This window comes from Lissotriton vulgaris, unplaced genomic scaffold (genome assembly GCF_964263255.1).
Source record: "Lissotriton vulgaris unplaced genomic scaffold, aLisVul1.2 SCAFFOLD_3740, whole genome shotgun sequence".
NCBI classification, from domain to species: Eukaryota; Metazoa; Chordata; class Amphibia; order Caudata; family Salamandridae; genus Lissotriton; species Lissotriton vulgaris.
Genome location: NW_028253832.1, coordinates 42,566 through 66,933, shown reverse-complemented (window position 1 = coordinate 66,933; position 24,368 = coordinate 42,566).

The window sequence follows — 24,368 nt, the reverse complement described above, 5'->3', positions numbered from 1 at the left end:
CGTAATTGCAAATAAAAACAATGCTCTATTTTATTGCACTAAACCTTATTGCGATATGTGTTTAAGCGTTAGTCATTATGTTGAAACTACGAGAGTGTTGGGTACTATCTGTACAAATACAAAAAAGCCATGATATGCAAGAGTGTATATATGCTCTGTGTTCTCATGAAATTAGCCATGGAGCTAGTCCCACCTATATACTGTACCATCAGGTACCCCGGGACAAAAATGTTCGTGAACACTCATAATGGTTCATGAGATATAGGGCATTACAATAATAGTGTGGTCAAAATGATCAAGACCTCCTCCTATATTCCCTATTGTTTCAGACAATCAATCTTAATTATAGATAAACCCAACATCAACTGACCTTAAGGATGGAAGTATAGTTCCTTATTCGACACTCCATGCATGAGTGAAGGCTAAAAAAGGTGCATCTCATATAAATATTATGAGAGCCTTAATAATAAAGTGTGAGATACGTGCAAATATTGTGCTGCAATATTAAAATTAATGATTCACTCATTTCAAGAACTCTTACTGCCCATTTTTATTTTATCATCATATATATGGCTCTGGGTACTGGTAAGCGAACCTCAAAGAATGCGATGATTCAAGATCACCCTGAGTTGTTGTAACGACCGGATTTTCCGCTCAGATGGAATCAGCCCCTAGGGGCCCCTCTAACCCAGCCGGAACGTAATCACCTCCCTCCTTAGAACGTATTTACAATGGGTATGGATACATATATGTACATTTCGTACCTAAGGATGGGGAAATAGCAATAAACATGCATAGGTTTTCTACCATATCCTATTCATATCAGATAGTCTCGCGGCCACTCAGACCCAGACTAATCTACCCTAGGGCAGATATGACACACAATCCGGCGTGTCTACACACGGGCCTGCAGTCCCAATGCTCTCATTAACACACGGTTCACAATCCGGCAAACCTCCACGCTGGTCTCCTCCCCAGCGCTCTCATTTACACACGGTTCACAATCCGGCGAACCTCCACGCTGGTCTCCTCCCCAGCGCTCTCATTAACGCCGTACATCAACGACGACCACTTTCCTATGGACACCTATGGGAGCAACTTCTCATTTATCTACTTGGGATAAAACTATGACAATGAAAGTTAGTACGATTTTCCAAATTATAATATGTACCTTCTACTCCTGGCATCAAAGGTCCCCTCGCTTCCTATTTGCTTGGTCACTCCTTACCTGATCGGGATTTCACATCCGTTCATGCAAACAATGCTCAACTAGAAGGGTAAGTTACCATGATTGAACAAGAATACAAGGCACATGTCGGTTCACTAAAAACTAGGATATTTATTGGTAATAAACATAAACACAATACTATGCAATGTATTTTCTGCAAAGAAAAGGTAAAGGTTAGAGTGCGCGCTTATTTAAGGAAAGGGCGGAGGTCATCTGGTTAATGTGAAGTTGGGGCTCGGCAGTCATCTAGGTTCCCTTCTCGTCTCTGTGTCTTGGCTCGTCTTAAAGTCACACCCCAGCCGTCACAAGTACACGTCTGCACCGCTAGGCTCAATCTCTTCTGCTTCCCTCCAAGTCACTGGAACCTTGCTGGTTATTAGCTACCGTATCTCTCTCTCTCTGTCTCTGTGCGCTCCGCGCTATTTCTCCTTCAGTCTTTCTCAGAGAGTCTCGGTCTTAAATCTTTCTCGGACTTCAAAGATGGCGACTGTCCGCCGTGGAAATAATTAATAGCAGAGATGCTAACGGCTAGCTGCCGCCTACGAACTACCTCTCTCATTGCCTAACACCTTCGCTAATATCAAAGCCTGTCCCTTCATGGAAAGTTACGGCCAGTAACCTGCCGCCCACCAAATTCTTGTACCTCCCCGTACCAAGGACACGTTCCCAGCCGGCCGGCCTGAAGTTGTGTCTTCGGAGTGGAGAAAAATACATTCCTTCGATAAGGGCCAGCCTGAGCCGGTTCTCTCCAAGCGAACAACACCTTGAAACGAAAACATTACACTTGACCTAGAAGGCCTCTCAAGCTACCAGGCAGAGGGCAAGATGGAGTCTGTCCCGTTTAAGGCCTACAGGGCCCAAAATACGCATAACTCCATGGAAAATATCCTAACACTCTTGCAAAAGGATGGATCATCACTAATACTTATATATTTATCCCCTAGCTTAAACTCATAAGCCCTGATCTAAAGATCTGTGCCTCATGAAGAGGTCCTACTTATAGTCCTAATCCCTATACTACACGGTTAATAGACTGGAGTCATTCTCCATCATTCTCCCTCTAAAAGGGCCGGAAAAAGTCGGTCATTACACTTCACCCCTTGACTCCAGTCTATTAATCATATTCTAAATAGAACTAACATCAGTGGAAGAATAATAAGAAACAAAATTAACTGATCTACGTCTCTTGCCAAATCTACAATATTGAAGTAGAGAAGGAATGCACTGAATAAAGCAGCAAATAGCTATTAAAATACAAATGGAAACAATAATACCCCCTAAAATCTGTCGTAAAGAATGCAAGTCAGGTAACCAATTAAAGAGCCAGTCGAACCAGCCCTGATCAATATGCTGTCTAATTTCTGCAGTCAAGTCATGGAGTTTGTCAATATGGGCTTGGATTGATTTAGAGTGATCGGACAAATTAAAACAACATAGGCCTTCAAAATCAGAACACTCATGTCCATGTTTTAACAGAAGATAATCAATCGCTGCGCGGTTCTGCAAAATAGCTCGACGTTCACCCTGGGCATCTAATAACAGGTCAGATAATACAGTAGAAGTTTGATTAATGGATTTAACCATCCAGCAGGCCATCTTGCCGATTGTTTTTGTATTATAAACGGCCAACGCTGGGACACCAATAATAGAAAAAGCTAAACCAAGGTATTCCGATTTGGAGTAGAGGTGAACAGAGGAATCACAAACTTCATGTAATGACATAGAGTCTCGTACCATACGGGAATGGGAACCAGGATGTGAGGAAAACATTAATAAACTTAATCTAGTAATGGCACATGGACCTCCAGAAATATTAGCGGGAATATAAGGCCAGGAGGAGTTTCCACACGAGAAGAGCCACCCAGAGGGCAGCAACATTGCACGGTAATAACTAGGAGCAACTAATAGACGTTTACATGTCATATTATTTTTACGGAAACACATGAATTCGGAAGTCTCTTTAAACACAGCAATCGTTGATGAGCTGAAAAAGAAGTGGCAGCCTGAAGTTTTAATTTAAGGCATTCGGTGATAGCCTTGGGATCACATGTTAGAATGAAGCATAAATCACCCTGCGTAATATTGTAGGTTGTGATTTGGGAATGAATAGGGGGATCAGAGTCAGGAAGAATAGTACATAAAGGGCAGAATTCATGGGCCGCAAAATCGCCCAGAATAATATTGGGTCGGGCACATGAAATATTAAAAATATGTCGCAAGGTTTCAGTGGATGCTGGGACAGCAACCAAACAGGTCGCTAAAATGTCAGTCACAGACCTCATGGGAGTGAGGCAGAAATGTGGAGAGTTAGTCACTCTTTTTGCAAGTGTTATCCAAAAGTTCGATGATGAGTCCCACGCAGCAAAGGAACGCGGAACTCGGGTTCTCCAATCAACCGAAGTCGGTGGGTTCTCTCCTCTCCCGGCGTAGCAGACCAAAAGGAGTCCAACGCCGACACATCCTGCAGCAGCAGTCCAGAGAATGATCTGAAAGAATACAAACACAGGCCTTAATCATTCTCGTAGGTAACATTTATCAGCTGGGACAGCTTCCCAGCTATCTTTCCCTGGCCTCTTCACCAGAACGGTGTTGTCATGACTGGTCGCAATAATATCAGCCTGTTCAGGGGGATGTTTAGGCGATTGCACCCATATTTTAGCTCCAGGAAGGTCAGATGATCCGAAGCCTTTTTGTCCTCGCACAGTTAGCAAAGTTGGGGCAGTGCCTTTCTGAATCTCACCACTGAATACAGGCATAATCAGCAACTGGGCAACGCGGTCAGACTTTTTGATCGATAAATCAATCTCACTGCTATTAAGCAAGAGAACTTTAATCTCTCCCTGATAATCACTGTCAATTACTCCTCCGAGTACTTGAATTCCTTTCAGGGCAAGGCCTGATCTGGGGGCAATCAATCCGAAGCTACCGGCAGGTATACAGACACCAACGCCGGTTTCAATAATGATTCGATCTCTTCCTTTCAAATTTGCATCATTTAAAGCATGCAGGTCCAAGCCTGCGGAACCTGGGGTCGCTCTACATGGAGCCAAAGCTCCGGGGGTAATTTCCCAATACATAACAGTGTTGGACATAGAATTGGGTTTTGCATCAACATTTGGAGGAAACAAACGCATCAAAGGGGATTCAGCATGTAACAAAGGGCGGTTATTTAATATCAATAATGCTTGAAACAAGAAATCTCTCCAATTTTTATAATGTTCATCAGTTAGTTTACGCAATTGTTCTTTTAGCAAACCATTCATCCTCTCAATCAGTCCCGAAGCCTGTGGATAATATGGAATGTGAAACACCCATTCGATGTTATTTTCCACACAGAATTCCTGTACCAATCTTCCACGAAAGTGGGATGCGTTATCAGATTGAATTTGGAATGGAACACCATAATACAAAATAAGCAATTCCAAAATCTTAATGGTATTCACTTGGGTAGCTTGCTTGCAAGGAAAAGCGACCAAAAGGCCACTATAAGTATCAACAGCTGTACAAACATACTGGCAATTTTTGCTCATAGGGAGCGGGCCAATATAATCAATCTGCCAAATTTGAGCGGGCAATTTTCCTCGATGTAACTGGCCTCGAACAATATGAGGCACTTGTTTCTTTCTAGAATGCTGACAAATGGGACAATGCAGAATGACATCTTTAATCAAATTAAAAGGAATATAAATTCCTCAGTCGGCAGCCCACCTGCTAGTGGCTTTCTCTCCAAAATGTCCTGCTTTCTGGTGGGCCCATTTCGCCAATCCCGCCAAATCAGAATCCTGCATGTCCACCACTGCCTCAGCAATTTTAGATTTATCATCTGCAATATTATGAAAGAATTTGCCAAGGGAGTCTATCGGAGTGTGAGCATCCACGTGAAAGATTGTCACAGTACTTTGTGGGAGCAACTCCCAAATTTCTTGCCATAGTTCTTTTCCCCACAGTTCTTTTGACTGCAATTCCCAATTATGAGAATGCCATGTTGGTAACCATACCGCCAGTCCATTAGCAGTGGACCAGGAATCAGTAAAAATATGACATGTGCCAGGTAGTTCCTGTTTCAAAACTTGGTAAACTGCATACAATTCAGCATATTGACTATTCTTACCATCACCAGTGGTACTCAATAATTTCTGCGTGATCGGGTTATAGGACACTGCTTTCCAATGCCGTTTCTCACCAATGAACCTCGCTGAACCATCCGTAAACCACACATGTTTTCTATCCTCCGCGGACAGATCATCAAATGATTTACCCCACTTGACAGGAGATTCCTGTACTACAGGTGCAGAACAGTCAGTTCCAGTCTCATTCGAGGGCGCCTACGCCACTCGCTCATGCAACACTGCCACACCTTTCGGACCCACACGTGCCCTGTCCTGAATGTACCATTTCCATTTAATCACACTCGCCTCTTGAGCATGTCCAATCCGATGGGATTTTGGCGAACTCAAAACCCACTGCATAATAGGAATCTCAGGTCTCAAAATCACAGCACGACCTAGGGTCAATTGCTCGGTATCCACCAGAGCCCAGTAACATGCAAATAATTGTTTTTCAAAAGGTGTATAACGCTCACCAGCCTCAGGTAACTTTTTAGTCCAAAAACATAATGGTACTTTTTGTCTGCCCTGCTTTTGCCATAGACTCCAATTGGAATACGGACCTTCCACAGACACATTCAAATCCACATCACCTTCGCCCACAGGCCACAAATCCAAGGCGTACTGAATCGCTTCTTTCGCCAAATTAAAAGCATTCTGTTGTGGTTCACCCCATTCAAACGCATTCTTTTTACGAGTGACTCGATATAACGGAGCCAAAATCTGACTCAGATGGGGAATATGCTGACGCCAAAAACCAAACAAGCCAATGAAACTCTGAGCCTCTTTTCTATTCCTTGGGACTGAAAAATCTAAAAATTTTCGCTTCACCTGTGGGATCACCTCTCTGTGACCTTCATGCCAATTAATACCTAAAAATTTGACATTTTGGGATGGGCCTTGTAATTTATCAGGATGGATTTCCCAACCTTTTGCTCGTAAACAATCAAGGATCTGGTCTAAATGGGACTGTACCTGATCTTGCGTCTCACCTTGAATCAAAATGTCATCAATATAATGACACACCTGTATTTGTGGGTTCACGGGCACCTCTGACAAATGCTCCGCCACCAGCCGGTGACAGATCGTGGGACTATGTACATAACCTTGAGGACGACTGCTGAACGTCATTTGACGTCCATTCCAGGTAAAACTAAATTGTTCCTGACACTCGGGGGCAATTGGAATCAAAAAGAAAGCATTAGCAATATCAATGGATGCATACCATGTACCTGGATGCTTCTGAATTCTCTGAATCAAAGTGACAATGTCTGGTACTGCAACAGCTAAACGAGGTGTGTGTTTGTTCAATTCTCAATAATCAACAGTCATGCGCCAAGAATTATCACTTTTGCGCACGGGCCAGACGGGGTTATTCCAAGCAAACGTGACCGGAGTTATAACTCCTGCGTCAACCAAATCCTGAATTGTAGCACTAATTTCTTCATGACCACCTGGAATACGATATTGTTTCTGAGAAACCACTTTCGTGGCTTGAGGAATTTTAATGGGGGGCATCCGTAAACGGCCAACCCGTACGGGTCTGGTCGAAATGTAATGTTTGGTTCCAAATTGATAACAACCATCATCCAAATGCAAAGTCATTCCTTTTAAAATATCAATTCCAATTATATACTCCAAAAGTGGTACGACTAACACAGAATATTCTTTACGGGGAATCCTACCAATTTTTTTTTCAAGTGTAGTTTGCACTGCGGGGGTCTCTTTTCCACCTAAACCAGTGATTGTGAAAAATTGTCCTTTAAATTTCTTTGATTTTCCATGAATTAAAGTGGCCTCCGCTCCTGTATCTACTAGTGCTCGGGCCCTTTGGATATTACGATGTTTCCAAAAAATCTCAATATCTACATAGGGTCTGTTGTCTCTGTGAGCCCACCTGTGTACTGGAGCTTGACCTATTTCCTAGTCATTTTTACTGCGTTCTGTCAACCAAGACAAATCAGGATAAATGCTTTCAGTTTTCTTGGGTATCAGAATGTCTTGTTCATATCCATCTCCATTACGAAATGGATTTCTGTCATTTTCATAGTACTGTGAATTACGATCAGAAAGCCTGTGACGATCCTCCCTTCTCCTCAGCTCAGGGGAATAATTTCTCTCATCTCTATTTCGGTTGGAAGCACGATCATCTCTCCCCCTTTCTTTTGCCCCCTCTCTCCCTCTCACATTGTCACAATGAGGGGACACATCACGATCATAACGCCGATCATCACGGCGATCAGAATCCGCATGACGTCTCTCATCACCACTGTTATCAGAACCACGATCACAATCATTCTTCCGCACACGACGGGCACCCTCCTTCCGATCCAAACCACGTTTACGAAATATCTCCCATAAGCGATTATTAGGTTCGCCATCAATATCCTCCCGTTTCACACCATCAGCTATAAGTGCAAGAAACATATCACGTCTAGAGAACTTATAGTCCCCAGCAGTACGACCCTCAGGTCGAGATTGTCTCTCAGGTTTAAACCATTCACCCAACTCACCAAGCTGACGAACAGATTCAAGCACCGTAGACAAAGGATTGCCAGTTTGATTAATCAACAAAGTCATCATAACCTGCTTGTAAGCAACAGGCGAAGAACGGATAATGCGATTACGCACAGAAGATGTTAAAAGACCATCCAACAGTCTGTCAGAAGTACTGAGAAAAATCGCAGTTTTCATCACTTCCTCCTTCAAACGTTGCGACGCATCGCACAAAGTGTACCACGGCTTGTCATTGACAGGCCAATCAGATTCAGTAGGGTATTTATGGTTACAGCCGTCAGACGCAAGCTGGAGCAAACTAATCTGGCCAGCACCATTATAATTTTGAAAATGATCTTGTACAGTAGAATCAGAACTCAAAGAGCAAAATCGTAAACAATCGACAGCATCAAGCATAATACCAGCAGCGCCCAGTTCATAAAGGCGCACCATCCATGTAAGCAGAGCCTCACCGGGCCGTTGACGAAATCGTTGTAAAATGTCACTAACCTCCTGTTGAGTAAAATCTTCAATGCAATCCAAAGCAATACCAGCTGGATTACCAGGGGCTTGTTGTAATTTGCGACGAAATACAGGATGAGCAGAAACCTCAGGAAGAGCTTCCGAGGAAGCCCGCATCTTAGATTTAGAAGAACAATCGGGGCAAGACATATCACCTGAATGGAAAAAGCGACCACGGTCGCCGGGAACAATATTATCGTCACAAGAAGCAGATTTACAGTCACGTCCGGAGCGAGAAGACTCGCGCTTGTCACCCTCCTCAGCCGAGGAGTCAGAAGCATTTGAATCCCAGATATTACCATCCCACTCGTCAGGGTTCCAATCCAGTCCGGCTTTCGCCACGACCAGACGCACTTTCCGTGTAGACACACGACCACGACGGTGTTTGTACTTATATCTCGCAATGCGAACTGCAGCCCTTTCGGCTATAGTTTGATAAGTCTCCAGTTTGTCGGCAAGCAATTTATTCTGACAGCGCAAAAGAGTATGCGCATTTTGTAACTCAACAAACTGCCCTTCCATAACCGCAAACTGCTTTCGCAACTGAACAAACCTCTCATGAAGAATTCTGTATGAATTGAGTACAATCCAACCTCTGCGTCCCAAAATAGGAAGCTCATCACCCTTCACTACTGGCGCTTTCTGCAAGCATGAAACCACATCAGCAGGCTCCGCCTGCTCCAAACAGGAAGACCAATTTTCACTCAAACCAGTAGAATCGGCCCACTCACGGGCCAAGGCCTCGTAAGGCGTAGACTCCCAGCCGGGAATCTGAATAGGCAATTTGAAAACAGATGTCGATTTTTTCGCAAACATGTCGACACACAAAAAGTATATACAAAATTATAAACAAAAATTTATACGTACGAGCCGAGCGCAAACCAACAATATTAAAACAATACAGCGCACACAGGCTTCGTAAACAGTTCGTGACGCCAGATGTAACGACCGGATTTTCCGCTCAGATGGAATCAGCCCCTAGGGGCCCCTCTAACCCAGCCGGAACGTAATCACCTCCCTCCTTAGAACGTATTTACAATGGGTATGGATACATATATGTACATTTCGTACCTAAGGATGGGGAAATAGCAATAAACATGCATAGGTTTTCTACCATATCCTATTCATATCAGATAGTCTCGCGGCCACTCAGACCCAGACTAATCTACCCTAGGGCAGATATGACACACAATCCGGCGTGTCTACACACGGGCCTGCAGTCCCAATGCTCTCATTAACACACAGTTCACAATCCGGCGAACCTCCACGCTGGTCTCCTCCCCAGCGCTCTCATTTACACACGGTTCACAATCCGGCGAACCTCCACGCTGGTCTCCTCCCCAGCGCTCTCATTAACGCCGTATATCAACGACGACCACTTTCCTATGGACACCTATGGGAGCAACTTCTCATTTATCTACTTGGGATAAAACTATGACAATGAAAGTTAGTACGATTTTCCAAATTATAATATGTACCTTCTGCTCCTGGCATCAAAGGTCCCCTCGCTTCCTATTTGCTTGGTCACTCCTTACCTGATCGGGATTTCACATCCGTTCATGCAAACAATGCTCAACTAGAAGGGTAAGTTACCATGATTGAACAAGAATACAAGGCACATGTCGGTTCACTAAAAACTAGGATATTTATTGGTAATAAACATAAACACAATACTATGCAATGTATTTTCTGCAAAGAAAAGGTAAAGGTTAGAGTGCGCGCTTATTTAAGGAAAGGGCGGAGGTCACCTGGTTAATGTGAAGTTGGGGCTCGGCAGTCATCTAGGTTCCCTTCTCGTCTCTGTGTCTTGGCTCGTCTTAAAGTCACACCCCAGCCGTCACAAGTACACGTCTGCACCGCTAGGCTCAATCTCTTCTGCTTCCCTCCAAGTCACTGGAACCTTGCTGGTTATTAGCTACCGTATCTCTCTCTCTCTGTCTCTGTGCGCTCCACGCTATTTCTCCTTCAGTCTTTCTCAGAGAGTCTCGGTCTTAAATCTTTCTCGGACTTCAAAGATGGCGACTGTCCGCCGTGGAAATAATTAATAGCAGAGATGCTAACGGCTAGCTGCCGCCTACGAACTACCTCTCTCATTGCCTAACACCTTCGCTAATATCAAAGCCTGTCCCTTCATGGAAAGTTACGGCCAGTAACCTGCCGCCCACCAAATTCTTGTAACTCCCCGTACCAAGGACACGTTCCCAGCCGGCCGGCCTGAAGTTGTGTCTTCGGAGTGGAGAAAAATACATTCCTTCGATAAGGGCCAGCCTGAGCCGGTTCTCTCCAAGCGAACAACACCTTGAAACGAAAACATTACACTTGACCTAGAAGGCCTCTCAAGCTACCAGGCAGAGGGCAAGATGGAGTCTGTCCCGCTTAAGGCCTACAGGGCCCAAAATACGCATAACTCCATGGAAAATATCCTAACACTCTTGCAAAAGGATGGATCATCACTAATACTTATATATTTATTTTTCTTTTTTTTTAAATTTATACTTTATTGTACTCACAAGTTACATACACAGCCGACATCGCCTACAACCCGGAGGCCGGCGGCATCAAAAGAAAAAACCCTCCAATCCCTGGGTACAGGAAAGTTATACAGCCATAAAGACCAACAGTCCTAGGGCCTGGCGGCGAAACTGCAGGTGTGGAACAAGTGTGCAGAATCAACAGTTCGTAGTATCTACCATTGGATGAACATAACATATAAGCAGGATGCACACTTCACAACGCCAACAATGTCAGACCCAGGGGCAGCATGGCGTGCCAGATTGGCAGGATCGATATAGCCACCCGGGAAGAACTGCGTAGAAACCCAGAGTCGAGGGCAAGACCAACGGGGACCCAGGGAAAGGTGTATAAAGGGGAGGAAACCCCCCAGACAATAGCAAACCCACCCACCCCAAAAGAAGAACAAGCCAGACTACCTAAACCCGTGCCCACCACCCACCTCCCACTCTGCACCCCAACCATGAGCCCCTCAGCTAGGCTTAAGGGAGATAAGCAAATGCCCACCAGGGCAGGATGATGCTCTGGGAAGGGGACTGCGGTCGCCATGAACCAGAACAGCCGTCACAAGCAACTCACAGCTCAAAACAACTCAAAAGTCAGGCGTGACTCACCACACTGTCACAACTTTAAGGCCTTCAACCGACACACTCCTCATCCACTGCTGACGCAGCCCCCTCCTCCTGCAGCACATCCAGCTCCACACTCTCCGGGTCCGACTCACCATCCTCTTTCGCACTTTGAAACGCACGAAACAAACCCCAAAAGTTTTTGGGTCTACTCTTTGGAGGCAGGAGTTCACTATACACCTCCGATTGCGTGCAACAGTAAAGCAAGTCTGTTTCCCACCGCTTCCTAGTAGGGACTGGTCCCCGCATCCAGCACAGTGCTATCAGCCGCTTTGCCATCAGTAATGCCATGTCCGCAAGTCGCCGCATAGCCACTGGAAGAGGTTTTGAAAAACCAAGTAAGGCGAGCGCCGGGTTAGGTACGATCACTTCACCAAGGATAGAGCTGAGGTCCGCAAAGACCTCTACCCAGTACTTATGTATGGCAGGACAAGTCCAAGCCATATGGAGAAAGTCTGCTGTGTGAAAGTGACAACGCTCACACTCCGCTGATTCTCTAAGGCCATACCTACGCAACCTTTCGGGCGTGTAGTAGACGCGCTGTAGGAATTTAAAATGTACCAGGCGGTGCCTACCGTTGAGCGAAATTTTCCTGGTATTAGTCGCACAATAACGCCACATGTCGTCTGAGATGGGAGATTGGAGGTCAGCCTGCCATGCCAAACGGGCCTTGGAGGGGGGATACTGCCGTTGTCTATCACCCAGGGACCGAAGAGCTGTGACCAGCTTGCGAGCCGAGGGGGTCTTGATGACATAGGTGAGTTCCGGCACTTCCGGGGGTTCAGCCAAGTCCGGGCCTAAAACGGAAAGGGCCGCTCTACGAACCCTGTGATATTGAAAACTATGAAGTAGCGTTGCCCCGGGACAGGATTGAAGGACCTGCTGGAGCGTTTTCAGAGTGCTTTTTGAGAAGAGATCACCCATGGTAAGAATGCCTAGGTCACGTAGCGCCTTCAGGACGCCCTTCTCCGTCAGCGGAGCCAACCAGGCCGCCCATTCTACACGGAGCAAAGGTGAATACAGCAGCGTGCCGACCCTCCTATCAGGCGGATAACACACTGTCGCCGGAAGCGGGACGGGGTCTGCAAAGAGTCTCTCCAGTTTCATATGAGGGATCCCCGGATCCCCATGGATCCACGTATGTAGGTGTGCGCCCTGAGCAAGCCTGTAGTATCGCTCCAGGTCCGGAGCCCCAAGGCCTCCTTGGTCGTATGGAAGGGTGAGCGTTTGCCACCGCACCCGCGGCTGTTTGCCCCCCCACGCCAGGCGGACGAGTGTCTGGGTAAGTTGCCGGAAAAAGGCTTTGGAAAGGACCACTGGTATATTCACGAATAGGAAAAGGAACCTGGGGAGCACCACCATCTTCATGAGTGCAATCCTGCCCATGAGCGAAAGCGGGAGCCTGGACCACACTTCGACATCATCCACCAGTTTGGAGTAGGCCACACCATAATTCTCGCGTAGCATGACCTCCGGGTCCGTGTGTATGCGTATCCCCAAATAGCGGATAGCGTCCGTGGTCCATTGCAAGGGGTACTCCGAGTCGAAAGGGAGCGTCACCGGAGTCAGGGGCATCGCTACTGACTTATTCCAGTTGACGCGGAGGCCCGAAAGAGCCCCGAACCTCACCACTTCCCGCAGCACCGCAGAGAGGTTAGCCTCCGGGTCCCGAACATATAGCAGAGTGTCATCCGCATATGTGGAGATACCGATCTGGTACGTCGGGAAGTTGATCCCTTCAAACCGGTGGTACTCTCGTATAGCGCAGGCGAGAGGTTCCGCTACCATGGCATACAGCAACGGAGAGAGGGGGCAACCCTGACGCGTGCCCCTCCCAATTTCGATGGGAGCAGTGACCAGGTTACCTATCTTCAGCCTCGCAGTAGGTTTGTAGTATAGGGCTCCCAGCATTTGCAGAAACGGCTCCCCCAGGCCAAACTTACGAAGGACCCTCAGCATAAACGACCACTCAACAGAATCAAAGGCCTTCTCCATATCCAAGAAGATGGCCACAGCTTTGCTGTCGTGTTTGACATGCTGGATCGTGCCTAGGACCGTGCGGATATTATAAGTGAGATTGCGTGAGGGAACAAACCCAGCCTGCTCCGGGGCAACCAGTTCCGGAACCAGCAACGCCAAACGAGTCGCAAGAACCTTAGCGTACAGTTTCGCATCCACATTTATCAGCGATAGCGGCCGGTAGGAGCCACACTGATTAAGGGGCTTGCCAGGTTTCGGGATGGTAATAAGCAACGCCTCTCTCATGGATTTCGACATGCTGCCCTGCTGGCAAATGTCATCGAACAAGAGCATCAAGTGCGGGACCAGCTGCTCTTGGAATGCCTTGTAGAAGGACACCGTGAGACCATCCGCACGAGGAGCGCTACCAGATTTCATGCCTTCCAGCGCTTCCGTTATCTCCTCTTTCTGGATGGGGGCCATAAGGAACTCCCTCTGCCAGTCAGCCAGGTAGGGCATTCGGATGTAGCTCAAATAGTCGTCGATTTCGTCCTCGAGATGTGCGTCCCTCGAGGAGTAGAGGGCAGTGTAGTACTCATGAAATTCCACCAAGATGTCCTGCTCCTCCGTAACCACCGCCCCAGCAGCAGTCACCAACTCCTCGATAACCAATGGGGGCCTACCGTTGCGCATAAGTTTGGCTAGGAGTGCACCAGGTCGATCCCGCTCCCCATACACCCGCGCCGTCGCGTATTTGCCCATATGCTTAATTTCCCTGTCCGCCTCCTCCTGAAATTCATCTAGCAAGGACTTAAGCGTGACCGTATCAGCTGCATCCCCCGAGTCCACTGCCCGACTATCCAGGGCAGCGAGTTGAGTCTCGAGCAGTTGCAGGCGCCGCCTGATAGCTTTGAGCACCCCAGAATGCTTCGCCATAGTCATCCCTCTGATGTAAACCTTAAATGCGTCCCAGAGAACCTGAACGCTGTCCACTGAGCCCACATTGGTTGCGAAATAGGTCTCTATGTCTTCGGAGAGTTCCCCTCTGAAAACCTCATCTAAGAGGGAGTACGGGGGGAACCTCCACGTGAAGGGGGGGATCCTCCTGGGAGGAGCCACCAGCAGCAAGAGCAAGGGTGAGTGGTCAGACAGCGTGTGCGGGAGAACCGTGCAACCCTTAACCATATCTAGTGAAGAGCGGGAAACAAACCAATAATCTATGCACGTGTGAATGTTGTGATAGGCCGAGTAGTGAGTGAACCCACCCCGCCCCGGGTGCCTATGTCGCCACACGTCAAGTAAATCAAGTTGCACACATTCCGACAAAAGGAGGGACGCAGAAGCTGCAGGGGACCTAGGGGGGCCCGCAGATCTGTCAAGGTCCGGGTTCAGCACCAAGTTAAAATCCCCCCCCCACAGCATTCTAGAGCCCACAAACTGCCTGCAGCTGTCAGCAAGCGAAGCATAGAACTCCGGGGAGTCGTAATTGGGGCCATACACATTCACCAGCAAAAGATCATGATCCTTTCCAACACAGCGCGCAACCACAAACCTCCCTTCCGGATCTACCGCCACTCGGGTCAGTGACAATTGGGATTTGGGATTAGCCCATATGAGCACCCCCCTAGCATGCGTTGTGAACCCCGCAGCGACACAAGCGGAGCCAAGGCCCCGCACCTGCAACATAGGGCTGGATAGCGGCAAATGTGTTTCCTGCAGTAAAGCAAGGTCAATGTGGTGGCGTTGCAAATAGGCTAAGACCTTCCTGAGCTTGCGAAAATCGTTGAGCCCCCTTACGTTCCAGGACAGTAATCGCAGAGAGCCCTGGGAGCACTCCGCACTCAGTGATTCAGCAGTCGACATGGCAGATTAGAAAGGAAGGTGTCGCAGAGCAGATGGAGTGACAGACACAGTGCAGTAGTCGGCAAAAACAAACCCGGCAAACCCTGAACCCCAAACAGCATAGCAGCAACAGTACACGAGCGCATCCAACAACCACCCACCCACAGCCGACCAACCCCAACCCGGTCAGACAGAGCATAGCACTACCCACCCTGAACCCACCCGAAACACCCCACTACACACCCAGGACCCCCTAGAGGGTCGAAAAGCCGAAAGCGCAGGGGCAGAGGTTCTGGCCAGACTACAATGCTCTCCAACAAAAGCCAGATACAGTCGTTGCTCCCAGCCCCACCCCCATTGCGTTCGGCACCCCACCTAAGCCCCAGCAGCAGAGCAAGCAGAGTTGTGAACAATCAGTCCCAATGTACCACCGAAAGCACCCCCCTCAACAACAAAAGAAGAGCAGCAGAAGTTCGAGCTCCATTTCGTGGCACCACCATCAACCAGGCACCTTAAGGGTCACAAACCAAAATGTTATAAAGGCAAAGGAGAGTCACGCCGAAAACTGGAATACAATACATACAGTCACAGTGAAGGAGCCAGGCCAGGCTACGCAGCGTGATACAGTCAGCCTTGGCCCTCCAAAGACACAGCTTCCTCATCCTCCGCACGCTGATCCCTCGGGCTGGTGCGCTGTTCTTTGGCCCATTCCTTAAGCGATTTTTTCAGATCAGCCGGGTCGGTGAAAAAATGCGAATGACCTTGTTTATTTATCCGGAGTCTCGCCGGGTATAGCATGGCATAGTCGAGCCCCATATCCCTCATCTGTTTCTTGTAGGGGGCGAATCGCTTCCGCTCCTCTTGCACCCTTGCCGTGAAGTCAGGATAGAGGGAGATGTTCATTCCTTCAAACTGCAAGTCCCCCGTCTCCCTTGCCAGACGGAGGGCCAGGTCGCGGTCCCTGTAGTTCAAAAGCTTGGCAATGATTGGTCTCGGCGGGAGGCCAGGCTGCGGCTTGGGACCGAGAGTGCGATGGGCCCTCTCAACAATAAACATGGGGGAGAAGACGTCCTCCCCCAGGAGCTTGTGAAGCAGCTTCTCGACAAACAGTTCCATCTTTTTTTTTTTTTTTTATTAAATTTATACTTTATTGCACTTCCAAGTTACATACACAGCCGACATCGCCTACAACCCGGGGGCCGGCGGCAACAAAGAAAAAAACCATTCTCCAATCCCCGGGTGCGGGTAAGTTACACAGCCATAAAGACCAACAGCCTAAGGGCCTGGCGGCGAAACTGCAGGTGTTGAACAGGTGTACAGAAGCAATCGATCGTAGCATCTACTATTGGATGACCGCAACTCATAAGCAGGATGCACACCCCACCGCACCAACAATATCAGACCCCAGGGGAGCAGGACGCGCCAGATTGGCAGGATCAAAATAGCCACCTGTGAAGAACTGCGTAGAAACCCAGAATCTAGGGGAACAGCAACAAGTATTCAGGGAATGGTGAATAAAGGGAAGGGGACCCCCCAAACAATAGCAAACCCACCCACCCCAAGAAAGAACAAGCCAGACTACCGAAACCCGTGCCCACTACCCACCACCCGCCCCGTACCTCAACCATGTGTCCCTCAGACAGACCAAGGGAGATCAGCAAGCGCCCGCTAGGGCGGGATTACGCCCTGGGAAGGGGACAGAGGTCGCCATAAACCAGAACAGCTGTCACAAGCAACTCTTAACGCAGAAACATCTCAAACAGTCAGGCACGAATCACCACACTGTCACAACTGTAAGATCTTCAGCCGGCACACTCCTCAACCACCGCTGACTCAGCCCCCTCCTCCTGCAACAAATCTGCCTCCACACTCTCAGGATCCGACTCACCATCCTCTTTCGCACTTTGAAACGCTCGAAACAAACCCCAAAAGTTTTTGGGCCTACTCTTTGGAGGTAGGAGTTCGCTATACACCTCTGATTGCGTGCAGCAGTAAAGCAAGTCTGTTTCCCACCGTTTTCTAGTCGGGACTGGTCCCCGCATCCAGCATAACGCCACCAGTCGCTTTGCCGTCAATAACGCCATGTCCGCTAGTCGCCGCATAGCCACAGGAAGTGGTTTTGAAAAACTAAGTAAGGCGAGCGCCGGGTTAGGCAAGATCGTGTCACCGAGGATAGCACTGAGGCCCGCAAAGACCTCAACCCAGTACTTATGTATGGCAGGACAGGTCCAGGCCATATGGAGAAAGTCTGCTGTGTGAAAGTGGCAACGCTCACACTCCGCTGACTCTCTAAGGCCATACCTATGCAGCCTCTCGGGCGTATAGTAGACACGCTGTAGGAATTTAAAATGCACCAGACGGTGCCTACCATTGAGCGAGATTTTCTTGGTATTAGTCGCACAATAACGCCACATGTCGTCTGAGATGGGAGATTGGAGGTCAGCCTGCCAGGCCAAACGGGCCTTGGAGGGGGGATATTTCCGTTGCCTGTCACCCAGTGAGCGAAGGGCCGTGATCAGTTTGCGAGCGGAGGGGGTCTTGATGACATAGGTGAGTTCCGGGACCTCCGGCGGCTCAGCCAGGTCCGGGCCTAAAACGGCAAGGGCCGCTCTACGAACCCTGTGATATTGAAAACTATGAAGCAGCGTTGACCCGGGGCAGGAGTGAAGGACCTGCTGCAGCGTTTTCAGAGTGCCGTTTAAGAAGAGATCACCCATGGTAAGAATGCCTAGGTCACGGAGTGCCTTCAGGACGCCCTTCTCAGTCAGCGGAGCCAGCCAGGCCGCCCATTCTACCCGGAGCAAAGGTGAATACAGCAGCTTGCAATCCCGGGAGCCAATCAGTGCATGCCAAGCATGATTCGTGGTGGCTATAGAGTCCAGATTGCCGACCCTTCTATCAGGTGGATAACACACTGTCGCCGGAAGCGGGACAGGGTCTGCAAAGAGTCTCTCCAGTTTCACATGAGGGATACCCGGGTCCCCATGAATCCAAGTATGCAGGTGTGCGCCCTGAGCAAGTCTGTAGTATCGCTCCAAATCCGGTGCCCCAAGGCCTCCCTGGTCGTACGGAAGGGTGAGTGTTTGCCACTGCACCCGCGGCTGTTTGCCCCCCCACGCCAGGCGGACGAGTGTTTGGGTGAGTTGCCGGAAGAAAGCCTTGGAGAGGACTACTGGAATATTCACAAAGAGGAAGAGGAACCTGGGGAGTACCACCATTTTCATGAGCGCAATCCTGCCCATGAGCGAAAGCGGGAGCCTAGACCACACTTCGACGTCGTCTACCAGTTTGGAGTAGGCCACACCATAGTTCTCGCGTATCAGGACTTCCGGGTCCGTATGTATGCGTATCCCCAAATAGCGGATAGCATCCGTGGTCCATTGCAAGGGGTACTCCGAGTCGAAAGGGAGCGTCACCGGCGTCAGGGGCAACGCTACTGACTTATTCCAGTTGACGCGAAGACCAGAAAGAGCCCCGAACCTAACCACCTCCCGTAGCACCGCAGAGAGATTAGTCTCCGGGTCCCGAACATATAGCAGAGTGTCGTCCGCATAAGTGGAGATACCGATCTGGTACGTCGGGAAGTTGATCCCTTCAAACCGGTGGTACTCTCGTATAGCGCAGGCGAGCGGCTCCGCTACCAAGGCATACAGCAGGGGAGAGAGGGGGCAGCCTTGACGTGTGCCCCTCCCAATATCGATGGGAGCAGTGACCAGGCTACCTATCTTTAGCCTCGCAGTAGGTTTGTAGTATAGGGCGCTCAACATTTGCAAAAACGGCTCTCCTAGGCCAAATTTACGGAGGACTCTCAGCATAAACGGCCACTCAACGGAGTCAAAGGCCTTCTCCATATCCAAGAAGATGGCCACCGCTTTGTGTTCGTGTTTGACATGCTGGATTGTGCCCAGGACCGTGCGAATATTATAAGTGAGATTGCGTGAGGGGACAAATCCCGCCTGCTCCGGGGCAACCAGATCCGGAACCAGCAACGCCAAACGAGTCGCAAGAACTTTAGCATACAGCTTCGCGTCCACATTTATCAGCGATAGCGGCCGGTAGGAGCCACACTGATTCGGGGGCTTGCCAGGTTTCGGGATGGTAATAAGCAACGCCTCTCTCATGGATTTCGACATGCTGCCCTGCTGGCAGATGTCATCGAACAAGAGCATCAAGTACGGGACCAGTTGCTCCTGGAAGGCCTTATAGAAGGACACCGTGAGACCGTCCGCACCAGGAGCGCTACCAGATTTCATGCCCTCCAGCGCTTCCGTTATCTCCTCTTTCTGAATGGGGGCCATTAGAAACTCCCTCTGCCAGTCAGCTAGGAAGGGCATTCGGATGTAGCTCAAGTAGTCGTCTATTTCGTCCTCAAGGCGTGCGTCCCTCGAGGAGTAGAGGGCAGTGTAGTAGGCATGAAATTCCGCCAAGATGTCCTGCTCCTCCGTAACCACCGCCCCAGTAGCCGTCTCCAACTCCTCGATAACCAATGGGGGCCTACTGTTGCGCATAAGTTTGGCTAGGAGTGCACCAGGCCGCTCCCGTTCCCCATACACACGCGCCGTCGCGTATTTGCCCATATGCTTAATTTCCCTGTCCGCCTCCTCCTGAAATTCATCTAGCAGGGACTTAAGCGTGACCATATTGGCTGCGTCCCCCGTGTCTACCGCCTGATTATCCAGGCTAGAGAGCTGAGTCTCGAGCACTTGCAGGCGTCGCCTGATAGCCTTGAGCACCCCAGAGTGTTTCGCCATAGTCATCCCTCTGATGAAAACTTTAAAAGCGTCCCAGAGAACTTGGACGCTGTCCACTGAGCCCACATTGGTCGCGAAATAGGTCTCTATGTCTTCGGCGAGTTCCCCTCTGAAAACCTCATCTAAGAGGGAGTACGGGGGGAACCTCCACGTGAAGGGGGGGATCCTCCTGGGAGGAGCCACCAGTTGCAAGAGCAAGGGCGAGTGATCAGACAGCGTGCGCGGGAAAACCGTGCAGGCTTTCACCATATCTAGCAAAGAGCGGGAAACAAACCAATAATCTATACGTGTGTGAATGTTGTGATAGGCCGAGTAGTGAGTGAACCCACCCCGCCCCGAGTGTCTATGTCGCCACACATCAAGCAAATCAAGTTTCACACATTCCGACAAAAGGAGGGACGCAGAAGCAGCAGGGGACCTAGGGGGGCCCGCAGATCTGTCAAGGTCCGGGTTCAGCACTAAGTTAAAGTCCCCCCCCCACAGCATTCTAGCGCCCACAAACTGCCTGCAACTGTCAGCAAGCGAAGCATAGAACTCCGGGGAGTCGTAATTTGGGCCATACACATTCACCAGCAGAAGATCATGATCCTTTCCAACACAGCGCGCAACCACAAACCTCCCTTCAGGGTCTACCGCCAGTCGGGTCAGTGACAAACGGGATTTGGGATTAGCCCATATGAGCACCCCCCTAGCGTGTGTCGTGAACCCCGCAGCGACACAAGCGGGGCCAAGGCCCCTCACCTGTAACATAGGGCTGGATAGTGGCAAATGTGTTTCCTGCAGTAACGCAAGGTCAATGTGATGTCGATGCAAATAGGCTAAGACCTTCCTGAGCTTGCGGAAATCGTTGAGCCCCCTTACATTCCAGGACAGTAATCGCAGGGAGCTCGGGGAGCACTCCGCATTCAATGATTCAACAGTCGACATGGTAGATTAGAAGGAAAATGTTGCAGAGCAGACAGCGTGGCAGACACAGTGCAGTAGTCGGCAAAAACATACCCCCCACCCGGCAAACCCTGAACCCCAAACAGCATGGCAGCAAGAATACACAAGCACAACCAACAGCCACCCACCCACAGCCGACCAACCCCAACCCGGTCAGACAGAGCTTAGCACTACCCACCCTGAACCCACCCGAAACACCCCACTACAAACCCAGGACCCCCTAGAGGGTCGAAAAGCCGAAAGCGCAGGGGCAGAGGTACTGGCCAGACAACAATATACTCCAACAAAGGCCAGAAACAGTCGGTGCTCCCAGCCCTACCCCCATAGCGTTCGGCACCCCACCCACGCCCCAGCAATAGAACAAGCAGAGTGGCGAATAATCAGTCCCTACATACCATCGGGGGCACCCTTCCGACAACCAAGGAAGAACAGCAAAAGTTCGAGCCCCATTATGTGGCACCACCCCGAACCAGGCAGATTAAGGGGCACAAACCAACATGTCGTGAAGGCAAAGGAGAGTCATATCAAAAACTGGAATCCAATACATACAGTGACAGTAAAATAGCCAAGCCAAGCCACGCAGCGTGAGACAGTTCAGCCTTGGCCCTCCGAAGATCTAGCCTCCTCATCCTCCGGACGCTGACCCCTCGGGTTGTTGCGCTGTTCTTTGGCCCATTCCTTAAGCGACTTTTTCAGATCAGCCGGGTCGGTGAAAAAATGCGAATGTCCTTGTTTATTTATCCGAAGTCTCGCCGGGTATAGCATGGCGTAGTCGAGCCCCATGTCTCGCATCTGTTTCTTGTAGGGAGCGAACCGCTTTCGCTCCTCCTGCACCCTAGCAGTGAAGTCAGGATAGAGGGAGATGTTCATTCCTTCAAACTGCAATTCCCCCTTCTCTCGCGCCAGACGGAGGGCCAGGTCGCGGTCCCTGTAATTCAAAAGTTTTGCGATGATTGGTCTCGGCGGGAGGCCAGGCTGCGGCTGGGGTCCGAGAGTGCGATGTGCCCGTTCAACAATAAACATGGGGGAGAAGACGTCCTCCCCCAGGAGCTTGTGAAGCAGCTTCTCGACAAACAGTTCCATCTTACCGGTGTTGGTGGATTCCGCAACCCCCGTGATGCGGATGTTGGAGCGCCGCGAGCGCGCTTCCAAATCCTCCGTTTTGTCTTGTATGACCTGGAGAAGACGGCCGAAGTGCTTACGGTCCCTATCCCACTCCGTTTGGGCCTCCTCTGCCTCCGTCAGCCTACGCTCCGCCATGTCCAAACGTTCCGCAAGTTTGTCCACCCTTTCGGACATCCGGTCCATACGGAATGATAAGGCGTCGATTTTCGAGCCGATCGCCGACATACTGTCCTGCAGGCCTTTCTCCATGGCGCCTAGCATCTCACGAATGTCCGCACAGAGCGAGCCCTCCGCCGCCTGCGCTGATGTTTCCGGAGGAGCATTCTCCGCGCCCTTCGGCCTCCGCTGGTCGAACGTGAGCTTCGGTTGATTTCTGTCTCCTTTCACCATGGCAGAGGTCCCAGAAGATATGGCAAGCAAAGAGCAAGAGGTGGCTCGACGTAGGAGAAGAGCCAGGGGAGCAAACTCCGCGAAGCAGTCCGGAGCAAAGCAGGGGACGACGGCCAAAGATGGCGGCCGCGAGCCTCGTGGCACAGACTAGTCCAAGGGGAGAAGCCCAAACTCCAGTGTCACACTACGGTGCAGGGCACACCGCGGGGTGTCGAGAAGCGCCAGTACACACAGAAGCACACGGCCCAATACCAGTGTCTTTCCAGTCCTCGGGGCAATCCGAGTTGCGGTGGAGCCCGTCAACCGGCAGCAGTAGGGCGCTACTTCCCGCGGTCCAGCCAGTAGGTCACTTCAGGGAGCCCCAGGTCTCCACCAAGGGGTCGCAGCAAACACACACGAGGCAGAGGGGCCACAGTGAACTGGCACTGGTGATGACCGGTCCAGAAACCGCACAGGGTAGTGGGTCGTCCGGCAGGACGGGGCCACGCAGGAACCTCACGCCGCACGTCGCGTTACGCAGGGCAGGCAGCCCCCAAGGATAGTCCGCGGATTGCGGCCTGGTCCGCAACTCCAAACACCGCCGGTCCGGTGATCGATGCCACCACCGATTTCGATCAGGAAAGGTGCCCCCAGCAGCTCCAGGGGTCGTAGAAGCAAATTCCGCTCTCGCTGGAGACCGCGAGGTGCCAAAAAGGATCAGTTTGATGGATATTAAAGGGGCTCAGGCGAGGAGCTCAGCACTCACACGTCTTGCATGGACGCCAGCAAGCTCCGCCCCCCCAAACAGTTCCATCTTTCCGGTGTTGGTGGATTCCGCAACCCCCGTGATGCGGATGTTGGAACGCCGTGAACGCGCTTCCAAATCCTCCGTTTTGTCCTGTATGACCTGGAGAAGTCGGCTGAATTGTTTACGATCTTTGTCCCACTCCGTTTGGGCCTCCTCCGCCTCCGTCAGCCTACGCTCCGCCATGTCCAAACGTTCCGCATGTTTGTCCACCCTCTCGGACATCCGGTCCATACGGAATGATAAGGCGTCGATTTTCGAGCCGATCGCGGACATACTGTCCTGCAGGCCTTTCTCCATGGCGCCGAGCATCTCACGAATGTCCGCACAGAGCGAGCCTTCCGCCGCCTGCGTTGATGTTTCCGGAGGAGCGCTCTCCGCGCCCTTCGGCTTCCGTTGCTCGAACGTGAGCTTCGGCTGATTTCTGTCTCCTTTCCCCATGGCAGAGGTCACAGAAAATGCGCCAAGCAAGGAGCAAGAGGCGGCACGACGAAGGGGGAGAGCCTGGGGAGCGAACTACACGAAGCAGTCGGGAGCACAGCAAGGAATGGCAGCCAAAGATGGCAAAGACTAGTCCAGGGGAAGAAATCCAAACTCCGGCTTCACGCTACGGTGCAGGTCACAGCACTAGGCGCCGAGAAGTGCCAGTACACACCAAAGCACACGGCCCAATACCAGCGTCCTTCTAGTCCTCAGGCCGAGCAGAGTATCGGCGGAGCCCGCCAACCGGCAGTCGTAGGGCGCTGCTTTCCGCGGTCCGGTCCGTAGGTCACTCCGGGTAGCCCCAGGTCTCCTCCAAGGGGGTTGCAGCAAACACACACGGGGCAGAGGGGCCACAATTAACCTGCACTGGCGAGGACCGGTCCAGAATCAGCACCGGGGAGAAGGCAGTACGGCTGATCGGGGCCACACAGGAACCTCACGCCGCACGTAGTGTTACGTAGGGCGGATAGCCCCCAAGGATAGTCTGCGGATTGCGGCCTGGTCCGCAACTCCAAACTCCGCCGGTCCGGTGATCGATGCCACCACCGATTTCGATCAGGGAAGGTGCCCCCAGCAGCTCTAGGGGTCGTAGAAGCG